General features: G+C 44.6%; 1 long non-coding RNA gene across 3 annotated transcripts in view; it reads right to left on the bottom strand.

Moving 5' to 3' along the window:
• LOC126504834 (uncharacterized) overlaps positions 1-14,582 on the bottom strand; it is a 27,102-nt gene extending 12,520 nt beyond the window's left edge. Inside the window, exons 1-3 of one of the 3 annotated variants that reach the window (XR_007592729.1) lie at positions 14,117-14,570; positions 6,240-6,849; positions 5,730-5,935 (exon numbers count right to left, since the gene is read on the bottom strand). This is a non-coding gene — a long non-coding RNA (uncharacterized lncRNA). Of the gene's footprint in view, positions 1-5,729; positions 6,850-14,116 lie in introns of those variants that run through there. The other 2 variants (XR_007592727.1, XR_007592728.1) reach the window with 2 other exon arrangements.
• Between the last annotated feature and the right edge of the window lie 3,035 nt (positions 14,583-17,617).

Here is a 17,617-nt window from a genome sequence, read left to right as displayed (position 1 = left end):
GGGATAATCTTTTTGTACACTGTGAGCATATATCGTTGCAAATGCACCTTCTAATTGATTTAATAAAGAATTGAATGGCCAATAGTGAGGCAAGATCAAATAAGTGGAACTTCTAGCAGAGAGAGGAACTCAGGAAGAATTTTGCACAGGGGAGGTGTCAATGAGATATGGAGAGAGTTGAACAGAATGGAAAACAGATTAGAAAACCACATGGCAGAACATAGATTAACAGAAAAAGGTTAATTTAAGCTATAAGATCTAGTTGGGAACCAAGCCTAAGCTAAAAGCCAAGCTTTTATACTTAATAGAAAGTCTCTGTGTCTTATTTGGGGAGCTTGTGGTCCAACTACAGTTCCCTGTGTTTAATTAAGATGAAAAGATGTTCTCTTTAAATAAGCTGAGCAAGGATGCAGCAACATCAAATTCAGTAACCATAGTGACAATGATCAGAGACAAAAGCAACAACAAAATGATAGAAACTTGAAAACTTAGTAGTGGAAGAATAAACAGGATCACTCAGAAAATAAACTCCAGGTATGGAAAGTTTTATCAATGATATGAGACAAAAAAGAAGAAGAAGAAGAAGAAGAAGAAGAAGAAGAAGAAGAAGAAGAAGAAGAAGAAGAAGAAGAAGAAGAAGAAGAAGAAGAAGAAGAAGAAGAAGAAGAAGAAGAAGAAGAAAAAAGCAAGGGGCAGTCTCAGAAAGACAACAAGGAGTAGAGTTTGAACACTTGGAGTCTAGATTCCAGAAGGAGGAAATCATGACCACCCCCGTTGCTGAATGTCTTCATTTCATAGGTGGAGAAAATGTGGCACCCGGGCTGCAGGTCCTTAGAACGGAAAGGAAACCCCAGGGGTCCCGTAACATCTTCTGAGGCGCCCTTAGCCCACAGAGCCTCAGTTCTGCTGCACCAGAATTCCCTTTCTTGCCCTACCCACTCCCGCACCTCCTTCCCTTTGCTCCCTCACGTTTTTTTTTTTTTTTTTTTTTGCCAAAGTTTCCATTTCCCACTGAGGTTTTTCTTCGAGGAAGTCAGAAATGGCCTCCTAGACATGCGGCTGCGGGGCTTTGGGATACACTACTCTGAAGAAGCCTCCTTGGCCGTGGAATTGATTTAAGCTGATTATTAGAGCAACTGTTGAAGGACAGGCTTCGCTGTGCTCTGCAGCTGTCACTCATCAACTTGATTGGCTCTGGAATCTGGGCGGGTCTGTGACAGTACTTTCTGGAAGTACTTTCTGGAAGGACTAAATGAGGGAAGCCCTTCCGTACAGTCGGTAGCTTTTCGTGGCCCAGATGTAAAGAGCCCTGAGAGACGACCCATGATGCACTTTGTCTGCTTGCTCCACCCCTCACTGATGAGTATATCCACCCTGCCTTTAGCACCACTCCGGCTCTTCCCTTTGCTGACATTCAAACCCAGCTTTTTCAGCCCTCGGGCCCAGACTGACGGCCATATCTAGGAATCCCCCAGGTCTTCGGAGCTGTATATGTGAGGTAGGAAACGGGACGCATCTCGTGAGTTCAAGGAAGCCTTTCTTCTTGCCTTGGACGGTCTCTCAACTCTGATGCCAGATGCTCATGGTCACACTAAACGTCCAATGAGTTAAATGGACTCGGGATTCTTGCCTTGTGAAACCCAAGAGTAAAATCCAGACTACAGAGAGTGGCTTCTAGAAAGAAGGCTCTTACAGTTTGGTAGGTAGGAGCTTGTGCAAAAAGGAAGGCTAGACAGTGCATAGTATCAGTGGGTCCCAGGAAATGGGGGTACCACTGTACTGCTGATCTGGGGCTTTTTAGAGGGCAAATGGCAGAACTAGAGGTACGCACGGGGCGGTGGCTAGTCCAGTTGTCCCCATCCCGAGGTGCCCAGATGTCTCATCTCAGTTTCGTTCACATCCTCAGGCAGAGCTTCCACGCAAGGGCAGAGAGATGCAAAACTTTCTTTTGGCATCCCTAATGCCTCCAGCAAGAACTTCACTGAACAGTTTTGAGGTCTCTGCCCTACCCAATGCCACCTTTTTTGAGTCTCTACATCCCTGAAACAACTTTAGAGGCAGACACTGACTGGGTTCGCGCTTTCATTACCAGGGCAGTTCTTGTATATGGAGCCAGTGTGGCTGCTGAAATTGGGCCCGTTTTCACCCAGCAAGCAGGTGGAGCAGGACTTTACTGTCTTTGAGGGTTATGTTTCAAAGTGTCGACTCGAGGCCATGAGAAAACATCTTGGGCTGTTGAACTGTCACGAAGTTTGTGCAGTGTCTAAAAATATTTAAATGTATTTGAAAAGGACACAGAAGCAAAATTCTGAAAAAAGAAGGCAGAGAGTCTCTTCCGACTACTTTTCACTTTGGATCTGCTCTTTTGTGTTCCCAGCAGTTAGAACAAGGTGTTTGTGGGCACCCGCTGTTGGTAGGATGAATGAAGGAATGATGGATCCTGGTGTGTGATTATATATACAAGAGCTTGATCTGACTTCAAGCCCTGTTTGCAAACTGGTCCATGTAAAAATTATTGCACAAGACATGAGCAGGTGTTTTGCTTCCATTTTGCTAGTTGACCATCTATTCTCTCTGTGGTTCTCTTTTGCTTAGCCTTTTTCTTCCCTTTAAAGATTGCTTTTTAATTAATATGGAATAAAATTAATCTTCTAAAAAATATCATGTTCAATGAGTTTTGGCAAAGTGTGGCTATGTAACGTGGCTTGTTCTGATGTGAAAACTTTCTCCTCGTGACAGGGCAAAGGGACCAGGGAAAGTTACAGATGAAAGAAGCCAGCGTGCAGGGTAAGACTGGAAACCCTTTCCCACCTGGGCCACATAAATCAAATCGAGCCTGCTCGGAAGAGCTGTGGGAGTGGATACTGTGTAACTGTTTTAAGGTAGCCCAGTTCTTTTGAGTGATTCCTTTCCCTTTGCTCTCTAGGCCCCTCCTTTCTTGGGACAGCCTTTGCTGTCTTAAATGGCCTCTACTTCCACCTCTAACTGTGTGTTCAGCCAGTTCTTTGCCATGGAACACAAAAGCCTGGAAGCTTCGGTGGGTCCTTTGGAACCCAGATTCATGCTGTAACCCCCCTGAAAAGGTGTCCCTTAGGGTCTTCGGTCTCTTTCCTCGCCCACTCCCAGATCTGTCAACCCTGTGCCCGTTTTCTCTGCTTGGAAGTTCGGCCTGTTCTAAGATACAACTTGAATGAGGTGATACTGTACGTCGTCATTCAGCCTGCCTCCTTTTGCTTCTCAAAATACACGTAGCATCCATCAGTTTGTTGTATGTACTAGCAGTTCAGTTTTATTGCTAAGTAGTACTACATTGGATAGCTATATCACTACTTGTTGGTCCAGTTATCCATTGAAGGACGTCTGGATTGGAGCGATAATGAATAAAATATTTCTGACATTTGTATTCTAGCTTTGTGTAAGTGTAAGTTTTTGTTTCATTTGGCAAAAACATCTATGGATGAGCCTCTCAGCTTCTAGGTATCAGGTATGTGCATGTTATAGATCAGTGATTCCCAATATGTGGGGTGTGGTCCCTTTGGGCAAGTCAAATGACCCTTTCACAGGGATTGCCTAAGACCCTAGGGAAATACAGGTATTTTAATGTTTAATGTTACGAAACATTACATTTCATAACAGTAGCACAATTGCAGTGATAAAGAAGCAATGAAAGTAATTTCATGATTGGGGAATCACTGCAAACATGAAGAACAGTATTAAAGGACCACAGTGTTGCATCAGGAAGGTTAAGAACCACTGTTATAGATTAAATATGAGGGAATAGCAAGAAGGGGGGCATCCTGAAAGCCAGTAATGGAGTCCTCACCAGAAAGCAACTGTGCTGGTAACTGAATTCTAGCTTCTAAAACCGTAAGAGATGTCTGTTCTTTAAGCTGTTAGTTCTATGGTATTCTATTACAGCAGTTCCAAGTGGCTAAGGTAATACACACTTAATTTTATCTGAAGAAGCTTCCAAGCTGTTTCCCAAAGTTAGGGTACCATTTTACACCCTAACCAGCAGTGTACAGATGTTCCAAGTGCAGAGCTGGAGAGATGGCTCAGCAGCAAAGAGCACCTACTGCTCTGGAAGAGGCCAAAAGCTCTCTTCCCCACACCCAAAGGCTTGCCACCATCTGTAACTCCAGTTCTCAGGAGTGTGATGTCCACACCGCTTCCATGGTTACCTGCCTGCACATGTTCATACATGCACAAGCCCATGAACATGCATCCCTGGGGGCATTCGATATTGTGAAAATATCTCTTATAGTCTAAGAGCCTAGAATGGTGCTTTTGCTGGGCCTCAGAGCCAGAGTTACTAGTACAACATGGGCTCGCTGAAGATGTAAGACTGCTAGCTTATTGTGTCTGCAGCCTGTGTGCTTAACCAGCTTCTAAAGGATAGTGTAACAGCCATGCTTGCCCGAGATTTCTCATGTAACCAACTTTGCAACCTAATCTGATATATAGCTATAATCTTAAGTTATGTGCTCCTCATGCAGAACTATGCATGTGTATTATTTGACAAAAGCAACAAATACAGATGCTGAAAGCAACCTTCTAAAATTAATGCCCACTGTAAATACTGAATGTAATATCTGGATATTGGTTAATAAATAATGATATTCACAGTACTGCTTGCTGTCTGGGATTGGTTGGGGGCTGGTGACTTAATCCCTTGTTAAAGATGTCTGTAAAGTCTCCCACCCTTTCCCCATGTGATGCTTTCTGTACCGCTCAATAGCCCAGTACTATAGTATAGTGTAGTACAGTACTACTGAATGCCAGAGCAAAGTCCTTTGTTAAAGACAGGCAGAGACAGACACAGGGATACACATTGGTGGGGATGGACAGACACACAGAGAGCACACAGTCACAGACACAGGGACAGATTCACAAGGAAGCCTCTAGGCAGGCACAGACTCACACACCATATAAACAGAGGACTGAAGACACAGGAGCAGAAAGTAGAGAATTCAGATCCGGACTCCCTCTGGGTGAGATGACTCCAGGGAAAGGTGCTTTTATTTCTTTCCTTAATGCGAGACCGATGTGGTTTTGGTGACTCAGGATTCATCACTAGTGTGTTTAAACCATGCATACCCCTAAGTAAATTATTTCTTTTAATCTTAAAAAACCTCCTTAAAGAAAAAAAAGCCAGTTGCTTAAAAGTTCTCATTAACACCTGGTATTACCTTTCTCATTTTCCTCTGAATGCAAAGTATTCTAATGGGTCTGTTGTCCTTTTAATTTGGATATCTCTAGTCACTAATGATGTTGATCTTGTCATGCTTAATAGAGCTTGACACTCTCCCAAGCAGGTCCACTTGGCCTTTACTATATATAATGCGCAATGCGCAGCTCAGAGGCACGGAGAGCTGGGAAATGTTTATCCCAGTCAAGGATACAAAGCTAGGGCACCAGTAAGGACAACCAGAAAATACTGGCCTCTATTATTGAAGGCATCCAGAATACGCTGATCTAACATATGCCTGTTTGTCACGAGCAGTGCTCTGGGCTGAAAGCAACTGAAGATCAGGAGATGCAGGAAAACTTGGATTCTCTTTATCCTGCCTAAAAACCACGGTAAAACTCCCTGTGGGAGGTTTTCTCCTCAAGTTCTCTGCTGGCTTAAACCCCACCCACCATTACTTTCTTGCCTGTTTCCTAATCACTTTCTCAACCCCACTCTCTTTTGTTACGAAGACATAATGGGACCCCAAGTTTCATGGGGCTAGTTATTGGGATGCTGTCTTTATTGCATTGCAATGGATAAATAAAATACTCAAAGCTTTTTGATTTTTTTCCCCTACTCCAAGTACCACGCTCTGTGTCCTTGTCTTTCCAGATGGAAGAATAAACACATCGAGCTGCTTTGACATTCTTCCTGCATTTCAGCTGCTGTCAGGACAAATTTCACAGATGAATTAGCTTCTTAGAGCTGTTGCAAGAAGTTACCATAAACGTGGTGGCTTAAAACAAAGAATATTCAACTCCGGATTGACAGCGGGGAAACCTGTATAGGCCCGAACTAGACCCTCTGAACCTCTGAATGTGGGTGACTTGGGCAGTCTGTGGGGTCACTGGCAGTGGGACCAGGATTTGTCCCTACTGCTTGTTCTGGCTTTTTGGAGATCATTCCCTTTGGAGGGATACCTTGCTCAGCCTAGATATAGTGGGGAGGGCCTTGTTCCTGCCTCAGAGCAATATGCTAGACTTTGTTGACTCCCCATGGGAAGCCTTACCTTCTCTGAGAAGTGGATGGCAATTTTTCTTAGTGCGTTGTATCTTCAGATCAAGAAGTTGGGACATGTGGAGTAACAAGACACTAAGTCTTAGGGACTTTGGTCCTGGGTTTCTTATCTTCTTTGTTTAAGGGCTTTCTGAGAGCATTTTGGCAGACATCATCTTCTGTAGAGATCAGAAAGTTTGGGAATTCTGCTAGTCCTTTTGGGCCCCAACCTCTGAAGCATCCTAGTATCTGCCAGTCCAGGAATATCCAGACCACTCTTTTTTCTTTTTTACAGTAACAAGGTTGAGAATACACAGATTGGATTCCACAGTGCATCTCTGAAAAGACCTGCGTTTCTCAACAGTCCTCCTTGGTGTAGACAGCAAGAATGCTCCTTACTTAACAGCAGGTGCACTCTGCTGTGGGTCAAAACCTTGTCTGGCATTCCTACTATGGATTCGAATCACATAAGCCTTCCATCTTCACCCAGAGTATCAGCAGCTGCTTCTGTGGTCACAGCTTCTCACAGGTGTGGAGCTGGCACTCAGCGTCCACTTCAGCTGGTTTCTGACACAGGGTGGCTGCAAAGGAGTTATTCAGCTTCCCCACAATACAGCTGTTGCCTAGGAGAAAAAAAATCATATTTTTTTCTTGTTGTTGTATTATGATTGTATCTGAAACTATCTGATTTCCAAGTAGGTTCCAATTCTCGTGATGCTTTAGTCAGATTTCCACTGGAGTGACAAAATGCCAGAGATAGATCAAATCAAAGGGAGACTGGGTCCAGAAGTTTCAGGCTGTGGCTATCTGGCCACCAGTTAGGTCTGTGAGAAGTAGAAAATCATTGTGGGGAGCAGGGGCATGCAGTAAGGCAATGCTGTTCAAAGAGAGGAGAGAGGAGAAAGCATAGGATAGGAAAGAGAGAGAGAAAGAGAGAGAGAGAGAAGACACACACACAGAGAATTGGTCTTTCCCAGGGATGCGGTTTCTAATACCAGTGGTCAGTCCTAGAAACATATACATACAAGCATAATAAACAGACCTGACAGGTGTTATTTAATTAAATAAAAAGAGGACATGAATTTGAGAGGGAATGGGATGTGGGAGCATGGGAGAGCTGGAGGGAGGACGGGGGAAATAATATAACATTTTGATTAGAAATAGAATAAATCAAACAAGTTGCATACTTCCAATACACAATGGCACAAATACTGTCATTCAGAAGGGAGAGGTGGAGTCATGGAGAGGTAGAATCAGACCAAAAGCAAGATGAGAACTCAGTTAAGCAAATATTAAAAGCTGTACTTCCGTGACTAACAGCTGTACACATGATACTGGCATATGAGCTCCGAAGACTTGCAGCAGCCCCCCTCCCCAACTTTTTTGGCAGGAGCCCACACATCTCTTTCTTCAGCTGGCTCCCCTTGCTGCCTGCAGAATTCTTGGGTGGACAGTCCAGGTTCCCGATCTTCCTGGGGTTTCCAAAGCAGGCTTGACTCCGGTCTCGTACATCGCCTCCTAGAGGCTGCCTGCAAGACTCTGGTTCGGCCACAGGCCGCCGAGACTCCCACAGCCTCTTTGAAAACTTCCCTGGAAACCTCAGTGAACCCATGACTCACGCATTCTGCATCCAGGCGAAACCAGAATCAAATGGGGCAATTCAATTTCTGGGGCCGATTTCAGCAGTAGCCGGCTCTACTCGGAGAGCCGACTACAGCAGCCTCCAAGTGCCTAGACAGCAAAACATGGGGAAACAAAACCAGGGAAATGATTTGCTGGGCGGCTCAGAGTGAGAACGGTATACCACAGGGCTCTCTTTTCACCAAAACCTTAAACCTGAGAAACTGGCTGGGTCTTGCTGATTCCCGACACGCTCTGCGGCATCGTTTCTAATGTTACACTGCAAAGTAAAGAGCTCCTTTTTGCTTGGCACAGATGTACAAAATGTCTATTGGTTATTTTCATGCCCATTACGCCCCCTAACCCCTCCTACCCTCCTCATGCCTTTCCACTTTCGTGTCCTGTTTTGATCAGTACCACTAGCATGAGCATGCTGGCTTTTTTGGCTGTTGTCAAATGTCGCTAATTTCTTAAGCAGGCAAACGTTCCTCGGCTACAACTTTAAAACTATTATGATCTAATTATCAGCTATTTCCCACGGGGCCCATGCCTTAACAGTTTCGTCTCCAGCTAGTTACTGAAAACTTCATGGGTAGGATCTCCTGCAAAAGGTTAAACGTTTCTATAGATCCTGGGAATCTTGTCTCTGGCCCTTCCTGTCCCTTATGAAGTGAAGAATTCCTCTACCACACACTTTTTAACCACCTCTGTGTTCTGTGCAGTTGCAGGGAGCCAAGCACCCATGGAAACCCTAAGACCATGCATGAGCGGTCGGTCTTCCTTTAAGTCAACTGTGTCACAACTCTGGTCCTTTCTGGGGTCATGACCCTTTCACAGGGGTCTCATATCAGATATTTACAGTATGATTTATAACCATAGAAAAACTGTCAGTATGAAGTAGCAACAAAAATAATTTTATGGTTGAAGGTCATCACATGAGGAACTATATTAAAGGGTCACAGCATTAGGAAGGTTAGAACCATTGCTTGAAGTTATTGTCTCGTCCCCCAAAGACCTTGTTTCTAGCTGAAACCACATCAGCCAGTCTCTGCCGTCCTCGTTCCTGTCTGTGTTCTGGGCTTCAGATCCCACCTCACCTGCCGTTAAACAGCACTTGCAGCTGTCTGGGGCTCTCTAGTTCCTCCAAAACTTCCCTCGCTCATCCCATTGATTCCAGCTGACCTCACTTCTTGGTACCAGGTTTTCTCTGTCAGTCAGGTTTCTGCCACTGTCTCAAAGCAATGGCGCTAGGTCCGTGTAAAGAGGACGTGCTCATTTTGGTCCTTGGTTCCCGGGGTTTCAGCCCACAGTTTCTTGGACACGTTACTATGGTAAGGTAGAACCATGTTGGGAGAATGTGGTTGATGAAAGGCACTAACTTCTTGGTGGGAACGCGTTTCAGAGAGTGAGGAACGGGCTTGAGTACTGATAGCCTGCCCTTTTAAAGGCACCCCCAGAGATGTACCTTACTTCCCGCTCAGCCCTGCCTCCCAAGGTTTTCACTGCTTTCCAAGAAAACAATCAACAGGGGAATCAAGTTTCCAATAAATGAGCTTTCCAAGGTATTTAAGATCCAAATCGTAAGGCATGAAGTTCAGGGGATGTTTCAACTTCTCAAGGAAAGATACAATCCTCAAGACAAAAGTAGCTAGCTCCTTTTCTCTGTAACATTTCCTGGGTTCTCCATTCACCCACTATGCATTAGGGGTTTAAGCTTAATCTCTTAGGGGTTTCCTCACACTATTTATTTTTATTTAGTGTTTATAAGTCTTTCCTTCCTTCCTCCCTCCCTCTCTCCCTCCTTTTCTTCCTTCCTTCCTTTCTTTCTTTTTTTCTCCTCCTCCTCCATTTATTTATTTATTTATTTATTTATTTATTTATTTATTTATTTATTTATTTTTGTCTGTATCCATGGAGGCCAGAAGAGGGTATCAGACTCTCTGGAACCAGAGCTACAGGTGTCAGATGACTGCTGGGAACCCAGCCCAGGTCCTTTGGAAAAGGAACCAGTTCTCTTAAGAGCTGAGTCCTTTCAAGTACTGTTTCCATGCTCAGTAAGACGGTGATGAGCCAGGGAAATGGCGTGAGGCTAGTGGCACTTGCTCTACAGGGTTGCTTCTAATCCATGGTGTCTCTCTCTCTCTCTCTCTCTCTCTCTCTCTCTCTCTCTCTCTCTCCCTCCCTCCCTCCCTCCCTCCCTCCCTCCCTCTCTCTCTCTCTCTCTCTCTCTCCCCCCCGTGTGTGTGAATGTCTTCAAATGGTCATGCGTTCATGAAATTTGCAATAGCACGATATTTGACAAGTTAAAAGGAGTGACTCTTTTCATCCTGGCTTCCTTTCTGTTTCTATTTTCCTTGTGTTGGCGTTGGGAGTGGCCCTGAGTAGCTTTGTACTTGGCTTAATGACATTTGTGTAGGGAATGCATTTAGCTTGGGTTAAATGGGGGTATATTTATGTGGTTTCTGTCAGGCAATTTCACATATGGTTGAGTTATGAATAGCCACCATGCTGAGGGACGACTTCCAGGAATTTTCCCAAGCCCATGGGGTTGATGTGCCTGATGTCAAGACAAAAATGTGCAGAGCCAGAGAAAGCATGGGCAATTTGTACCAGCGTGGGGACTATGTGGGGAGCGGAGGAAACACAGGGCTGGAAACACATAAAGCCAGAGGTTAGTCTGTGGGAAACTCTTCCACTCATCAAAGTAAAGGACTGGGTTTCCAATGATGCCTGTTCCAAAGTGCATTTCTTCCTAGTTAGGGCCAACTCTGGCAGTGCAATATATATGTTGAGTTCACCCTATTTATGCTCTGGGTTTTCATAGTATTTGCATGAGTTAAGATCTATAGGGTGGTGATGTAACTCAGTTGTCCTTAGGGTTTCTATTGCTGTGAAGAGACACCATGACCAAGGCAACTCTTAGAAAGGAAAACATTTAATTGGTGTGGCTTACAGTTTCAGAGTTTCAGTCCCTTATCACCACCACAGGGAGCATGGTTATAGGCAGATACGTTGCTATCCTGTGGGACAATGGTGTTACCCTGTAAAGATTTGTTTCTTGTGCTTGTTTAATAAACACTGATTGGCCAGTAGCCAGGCAAGAAGTATAGGCGGGGTGACCAGGCAGGAAGTAGAGGTTGGGAAACCAGGCAGGAAGTAGAAGTGGGGCAATGAATGAGAATTCTGGAAAGAGGGAAGTTTCAGTCCACAGTCATGACCCCTAGCAATGCTGCAGCTTAGGTTCTTAAGAAGCATTTAGCATTTAAGAAGCCATCCTGGTCAGAAAAGGGTTACAGAAATGCAATAAGGACAGATTCAGACATAAAAGACCTCTAAATGAGATACAATGTGTTTAAAAGATGTACATAGGCTTGGGAGAGAGAAGAAAAAGGGTACAGAGAGTTAGAAAAAGAAATAAATCATTAGAAATAAAGCAAAGACTTAAAAAGACTGAGTACAGACAGTCATAGATTAAAGGAGTAAAGATAATAAAATAAATATTAAAAGTAATAGAGTAAGAAACTATAAGCTATGTCAACATGGAAAATACACAGAGAGTCTGGATTCACATACACACATAAGCTCACACTCACACACGCATGCGCAGTCACACACACATTCACAAACTCACACACATGCTCACACTCACACAATCACATGCACACATATTCACATTCAATCACACTCACTCACATACACTCACACACTCATATGCACTCACACACACTCACAGACACATGCTCACACAGTCACACAATAAACAAACAAACAACAAATGAATGTATTGAAGTAGAGTGACCTAGGCTTGAGTCTGAGTTCAGCTATGTACTACTCATGTAGACTTACCCTCTCTGAACTTCAGTTTCTAAAAAAAAAAAAAAACTCTTTTTGTTTTAATTATGTATATGGATGTCTCTGAGTGAGTACATGCACTTGTGTGTAGGGGCTCACAGAGGATGGAAGAGGGTGTCTGACCCCTGGAGCTCAAGTTACAAGCTGTTTTAAGCCACCCAAAGTGTGTGCTGGGAATTGAACTCAGGTGCTCTGTTAAATTTCAGTTTATCTATGTTGTAATAACAGAACATATTTTTGTCACAAACTCAGAAGTTGTTGTCAAGATTATATGCAGGATTAGACAAGCTGAAAACTCTTAGTGACACATCGCGTGGGTTCATTCGTAACTCTAAGTTCTTAAAACCATGGTTACAAATCCATTATTAAATAAGTGGTTTTTTTTTTAAAAAAATAAAACTTTTTGTCTATTTCCTTGTGGATTTCACAACATGAGCCTCAATCCCACTCATCTCTCTGTTCCTTCATTACCACCCTCTGCCTTTGCAACCTGCCCCCAAAATAAATAAAATAAAATTTAAAAAAATGACCCAAACAAAAATCAGTCTCCTTGTGGAACCTGTAGTGTGTCACAGTGTCACACAGCGTAGCCTTTAGCCTGCTCATCTTTACTTGTAGATGTTCATTGGTCTGGTTCCAGGCTCTTGCCTTCTGTTACACTATCTATACTGGATCCTCATCGGGACTCCTCTTGGATATCCCGTTGTTGCCCTGTATCGTGAAGAGCCTGCAGCTTTGGATCTGCAGGGCCAGCCTTTTCATATACTCCAACAGTTCATACATGGGGTAGATGTCAGGATGGGCCAACCCAGTCCTGGATCTACACCCGGCAGGTAGCTGAGCTGGCCCTCCGCCAGCTCTCCCCATACTCACCACCAGGGTGAGCTCTCTGGCTACAGGCAGCAAGGGGAGGGGCCAGATCTCCCGCTCTCGCACCCTACAAGCTCACTGGCACCCACACCATAGGGGCTAGCTCTCCTGTGCTGCCCAGGGGAGGTGCAAGACCCCGTTCTCTACTGTGCTGCGGCTGGTGAGGGGCAGGACCTCTGTCACGCTCATGACTCTGGAGCCAGCTCTCCTGCCTACCACAGATGGGGAGGGGGGAGATGGGGAGGGGATCAAAGGGGGACGGGTGGGGCCAGCTCCCACTCTAATGACCTCTGGGGCAGCTCACTCACCCCCCCCCAACCCCAGGGTCAGCCCTACTGGGCTGCCCAACCTCTCCTGAGATGTTTTTAAAAATATATATATTTCATATATTTTTGTTTCCATATATTTTTCATATATTTTTTTGTTTTCATATATTTTTCACTTAAAGCGTATGAATCACTTCCTAATGGGTTTCTGACCATTTGCTTACTTGTTTGTTTGTCTGTTTGTTTGAAGTGACAGTTTGGCGGGGGTCCTTTATTTACATCTCCCTACTGCCCCCCCCCCCCATAAATGGCTGTGGATCTCAAATGGACAGCATTAGGTCCACGTGTGAGGGGGCAAAGGCAGTTTTAACAAACTTTAAACATTCCTTCTATCAACAAGTACCGGTTGTGGAATCTGCCCTATCAGAGCTCATCCCCAGCGTCTTTGGAATTCTTAAATAGCTAGAAGTCTTTAGGGTCTGCTAGAAGTAACGACACCACCGGTTAAGGAAGAAACAAGCTGTCTAAAATGCGCCCACCCACACCATTCTCAGGCCTCTTGAGGGCTGTGTCACTCCGTCAAACAGTACACAAAAGCAGCCTTCTGGGCTTACAGTCCAGCAAGGGATCAGTTAGCACCACGTCCGACGGATTCCATTTGTTCTGTTTAGAGTTCTTGCCCAATGTCAGGACTCTGTGTTCCCTTTCTGATAACTGTGCCACAGCAGCCCCGCTGGGGAGATCCAGGAGTGACTTCCCCGCTCCGCCCGCCCGCCCGCGCCAGCCTTTCCTCCTGGCTCACATCTTTTGCTACCCGCGGTGAGATCTGTAGGCAGACTGCAGAGGAAAAAAGAAGTGGTCAGACAGACCCGGGCTAGAGTCTCCAGTTGTCATTTACTTAGTGCTTATTTAATCTGACTCTTTATTCACTTTGTTTTCTTCTGTAAAGCCAAAATGATTTAGTCTTTGTAGCATCATTGCAAAGGTTGAGCAAGACTGTGTGTGTTAACACTCAGCGCAATGCCCTAGTAATATCAATCCTCTAACAGGTAGGGTTATTATTCCCCTAAGAGCAGAAGGGAGTGAGCAGCACACTTTATGCTTTATATCTTAAACAATATCTGTGTACGACATTACTGTGCAGGTACCATGAGAGAGTCCGCGCCTTTCTTTCTCAGGCTAACCTTTTTCTAGGTAAGGAAGGGTCCCTGAGTGAGGATTGCTCACTTTCACTTCACGAGTCTGGCGGGGATTTACTCTTCCCTGTAATTACAGCACCTACCCTCGACTTCTTGGGAAGCTTGCCAAGTTCCTCACATTTTCGCCACAGAAGGCAGAATTCACCAGAAGCGTGTACTTCTCTTTTCTCAGGAGCGATTCCTTCCCTCAGTCACCAGGAAGTCCCGCCCACTGCCAGCTGCTCGGAGCCTGCACGTACGTACGTGTGCGGCTGTGTGTGCCCCACGGTGACATCGAAGGACAAGCGTGTGAAGCAACGGAGAAGGCTTTTTGCAGCATTGCCTGGAACTCTCGCTAAGCGTTTCCCCTAAGCTCCTTGGTGACGTTCCTCCTGCCAGCTCAAGCTAGTCCCTGTGGCACAGTGATCTTCCTGCATCCGTGGGCAGTACACTGTGGGGAACGCAGCTGGAAATGCAAGCCTATTCGCACTGATCTCTGGGAATTCAAATGATGCTCTTGCGAAACAGCCTTTTTTTTTTTTTTTTCTTGGTTATACTGTACCGCTGCTCTCAGAAACGTCCCTTTTTATATTTCCTCGTCTCCTGTCACTGCCTCGGAGATGATAGAGAGGCCATTCAAGCTCCTCCTGCCGTCCTGGGGTTGGTTTGTCTATCACTACAGTGGCTGTGATCATAGCTCTGACTTCGGGAAACTTTACTAAACAATAAACTCAGGGAAAATGTGTGTGTTGCTGTTCGGTATAAACTACAGAAACCCCTTGTTTGGCCTGAGCTCTTGTAGGGGAGCCCAGCAGAACAGGTTAAAAATCAATATGGAGGTACCCACTAAACTTCCTTCTCACCAATTTAAGCAAAGCTGTTTATTTGACCTTCTCAGCGCTAGAGATACAGAGATAACAGGCCAGCTTCCCCAATAGGCTAGTTTTGTTTGGCAGGGTCATAAAGTTCCCTCTCCCTTAGTCCTTACTGGAAATTAATCTTAAGTCACCTGATGTTAGCCAATCAATTATTTATTGTTTTATTTCCCGGTTCTCACTTTAAGGAGAAAGTAACTTTGAAATTACTAATCTTAGCTTATAAAATGGGCAATTATAATGAGTCATTTTTAAAAAAACATTGCAATTAAAAAATTCACACCCCCCCCACACACACCCCGTGTAACCAGCATCCTTTGCTTTGCTGGTTGGAACACTTTTCCTCCAAGGCAGGATTTGAGATGGGGGAGCTTTTCACAGTCTAAGTGAGCATGACCCAGGGACCTAAGATGTCAGATCGTTACCACCATCAAAGACAAACCTGGGGACACGGCTCCAGAGTTCCTTGTCTCATGCCCATAAAGATTAAAGGTGTAGACTTTCATGGGAGTAAGCAGAGTGGAAATATGTTTTATTAAGGGTTATTATAGAAAAATAAGAAATTGAATAGAAGTGAGAAACTAAAGAAAAGCGAGGGAAATTCCCAAGACCTGGGAGGGGTTTCCTAGAGAGGGAAAGGCTATGAAATTCCTTTGGTAGTTTTTATGCGGGGGGACGGCAGAAACTGCACAAAGCTGAAGCAATCTCGATTGAGACGCTTGGTGGATTCTCTGGGTTATTATGGGCTGAGCCAACAGCGGACCCATATACTCCATGCCTGTCTCCCTGGTCCACACAGGTGGACCAGGTCATGTGATGCTCATTCTCTGCCCACCCAGCTGAGGGCAGCTGAAGCCTCTGTGTCCCTCTGTCTGACGTGTGCTTTGGTAGCCCTTGACCTCGACTGTTAGTGAGCATTTTGTCACTTGGCCCGTGTTAAGGCTCTGACCCTGCAGGTGTTCCAAGTGCCATTAATTATGCTGAGATCAGTCTGTTCTCTAGGTAACCAGGAAGTAGATGCAACGCTGGGTTATGTTTTGTCTACAACAGGATGGCTCAGGGGTCTTTGTCCTGAAAGGAAGCAGGCTTCTTAGACATCATTCTCACACAGCTGAGTCTGTTACATCTAGCTGCATTAGAAACCGTAAATCGGGGCCTATGTACTAAACAATGGGGCTTAGCTTGTGTTTTCCAGAGAGGAAAGGTCACACTGAAACTAGCCAGTCATCCTTCTATAACTGGCCTTGCTTCTTAGAGCCTGTTGGTCTCTTAGCAGGTTCGCTTGCTTATCTTGTATTAGCTGTGAGCATCTCTATCTCTCCCCCGCTTCAGTGCCCCTGATGATACTGTTTTAACCCTTACCTTCCCTTTACATCTCAACTCCATTCTTCTGTTAGTGGAAGTAGGCAACTTGTAGTTTTCACCACGGCCCCCTTTCTCTTACTGCCTACGATGAGCTAACTCCTGCCTCACCCGTTTTATGGAATGAAATGTTACTAGATTATAGAGTAAAAGATAAAAGTGTTATTTTGTCCTTTGACCCTGCTCATATCTAGTGGACCAGTTGCTACTTTCACATATGAAATAACCCCCACATTTAGTAGTTTAAAACACTCATCTTGTCTGATATGAGGGGTGCATGTCTGTAATTCTAGCTCTCAGGAGGCAGAGAAAAAAGGACTCACTCAAATTCCATGCCAGCCTGGGATACATAGCGTAACCTGGAGGAGCTGAAGAGGGCATCAGTTGGCCTGGGACTAGAGCTAAAGATGGCTGTGAGCCACCATGTGGGTGCTGGGAAGGGAACCTGGTCCCTTAGAAGAGAAGCCAGAGGTCTTACCATGAAGCCATCTTTCCAGTTCCCTTTTCTGTCTTTGGATTTCTCATAATTATATATACTATTTCATCTTCACATGCTTCATCTTAACCTCTCTCTACTGCTCTGACTTTTCCCCATGGCGTTATTAAAAGTTTAAGGGAAATACATCCTTTGATCCCCTTTCTACCCGGTTCTCTTTTCTCTTTTCTCATTCTTCCCTCATCAGCCTACAGAACTGCAAAGTCTCTAACAACACATTTTTATATTGAGTTGTGTGTATTAAGCATTTATCAAAAAACCTACATTCAGAATACTGGTCTGAATTTGGAACATTTGGAACATTTTGCAAGATAAATTTATTGGAAACTGAAAGCAATCATGAATCATCTTTGCATCCCTAAAAAAAAGTAAAGTATCATGATTGGCATATCGTAGCCCACACGTTAAAATAGATTTTGTGTGATTCAAATTAACTCAGGAGGAAAAGTTAATTGAAAATAACCTGAGTCTTCACTGTCAGGCATAGAAAAAAAATCGAGATTTGATTTGCTTGGGATTCCAAAGTACAATACACAGAAGAGTAAGAAACAACGGCCTGGCAAGGAGAATAGTGGGCCCCCCAATACCCACATCTTAATTCTGGGACCTGTGGGCTTCATCGAAAATTCAAAAAGAGGAGTGCACTTAGGTTATGGAGGTGCCCTTAGTGTATCCTGAGGGTCTCCATACGTGGGGAGGGTGGGGGAGGGAGTCAGAGTTACACAGTGTGAATAAGGCTAGACCAGCTCTTGCTGGATTCTGAAGCAGGAAGAGGACTGTTCGTCTGAATACGACATGTTCCCCTATGTTCACGTATTGAATGCTTAGTTCCCAGACAGGGCTGCTATTTCGAGATGTATGGGAGACATTAA

This window comes from Alexandromys fortis, unplaced genomic scaffold (genome assembly GCF_014885135.2).
Source record: "Alexandromys fortis isolate MF-2015 unplaced genomic scaffold, M_Fortis_MF-2015_v1.1 scaffold_32, whole genome shotgun sequence".
NCBI lineage: Eukaryota > Metazoa > Chordata > Mammalia > Rodentia > Cricetidae > Alexandromys > Alexandromys fortis.
Note: the sequence above shows the minus strand (reverse complement) of the source record. Positions and strands in the feature narration are given on the sequence as shown.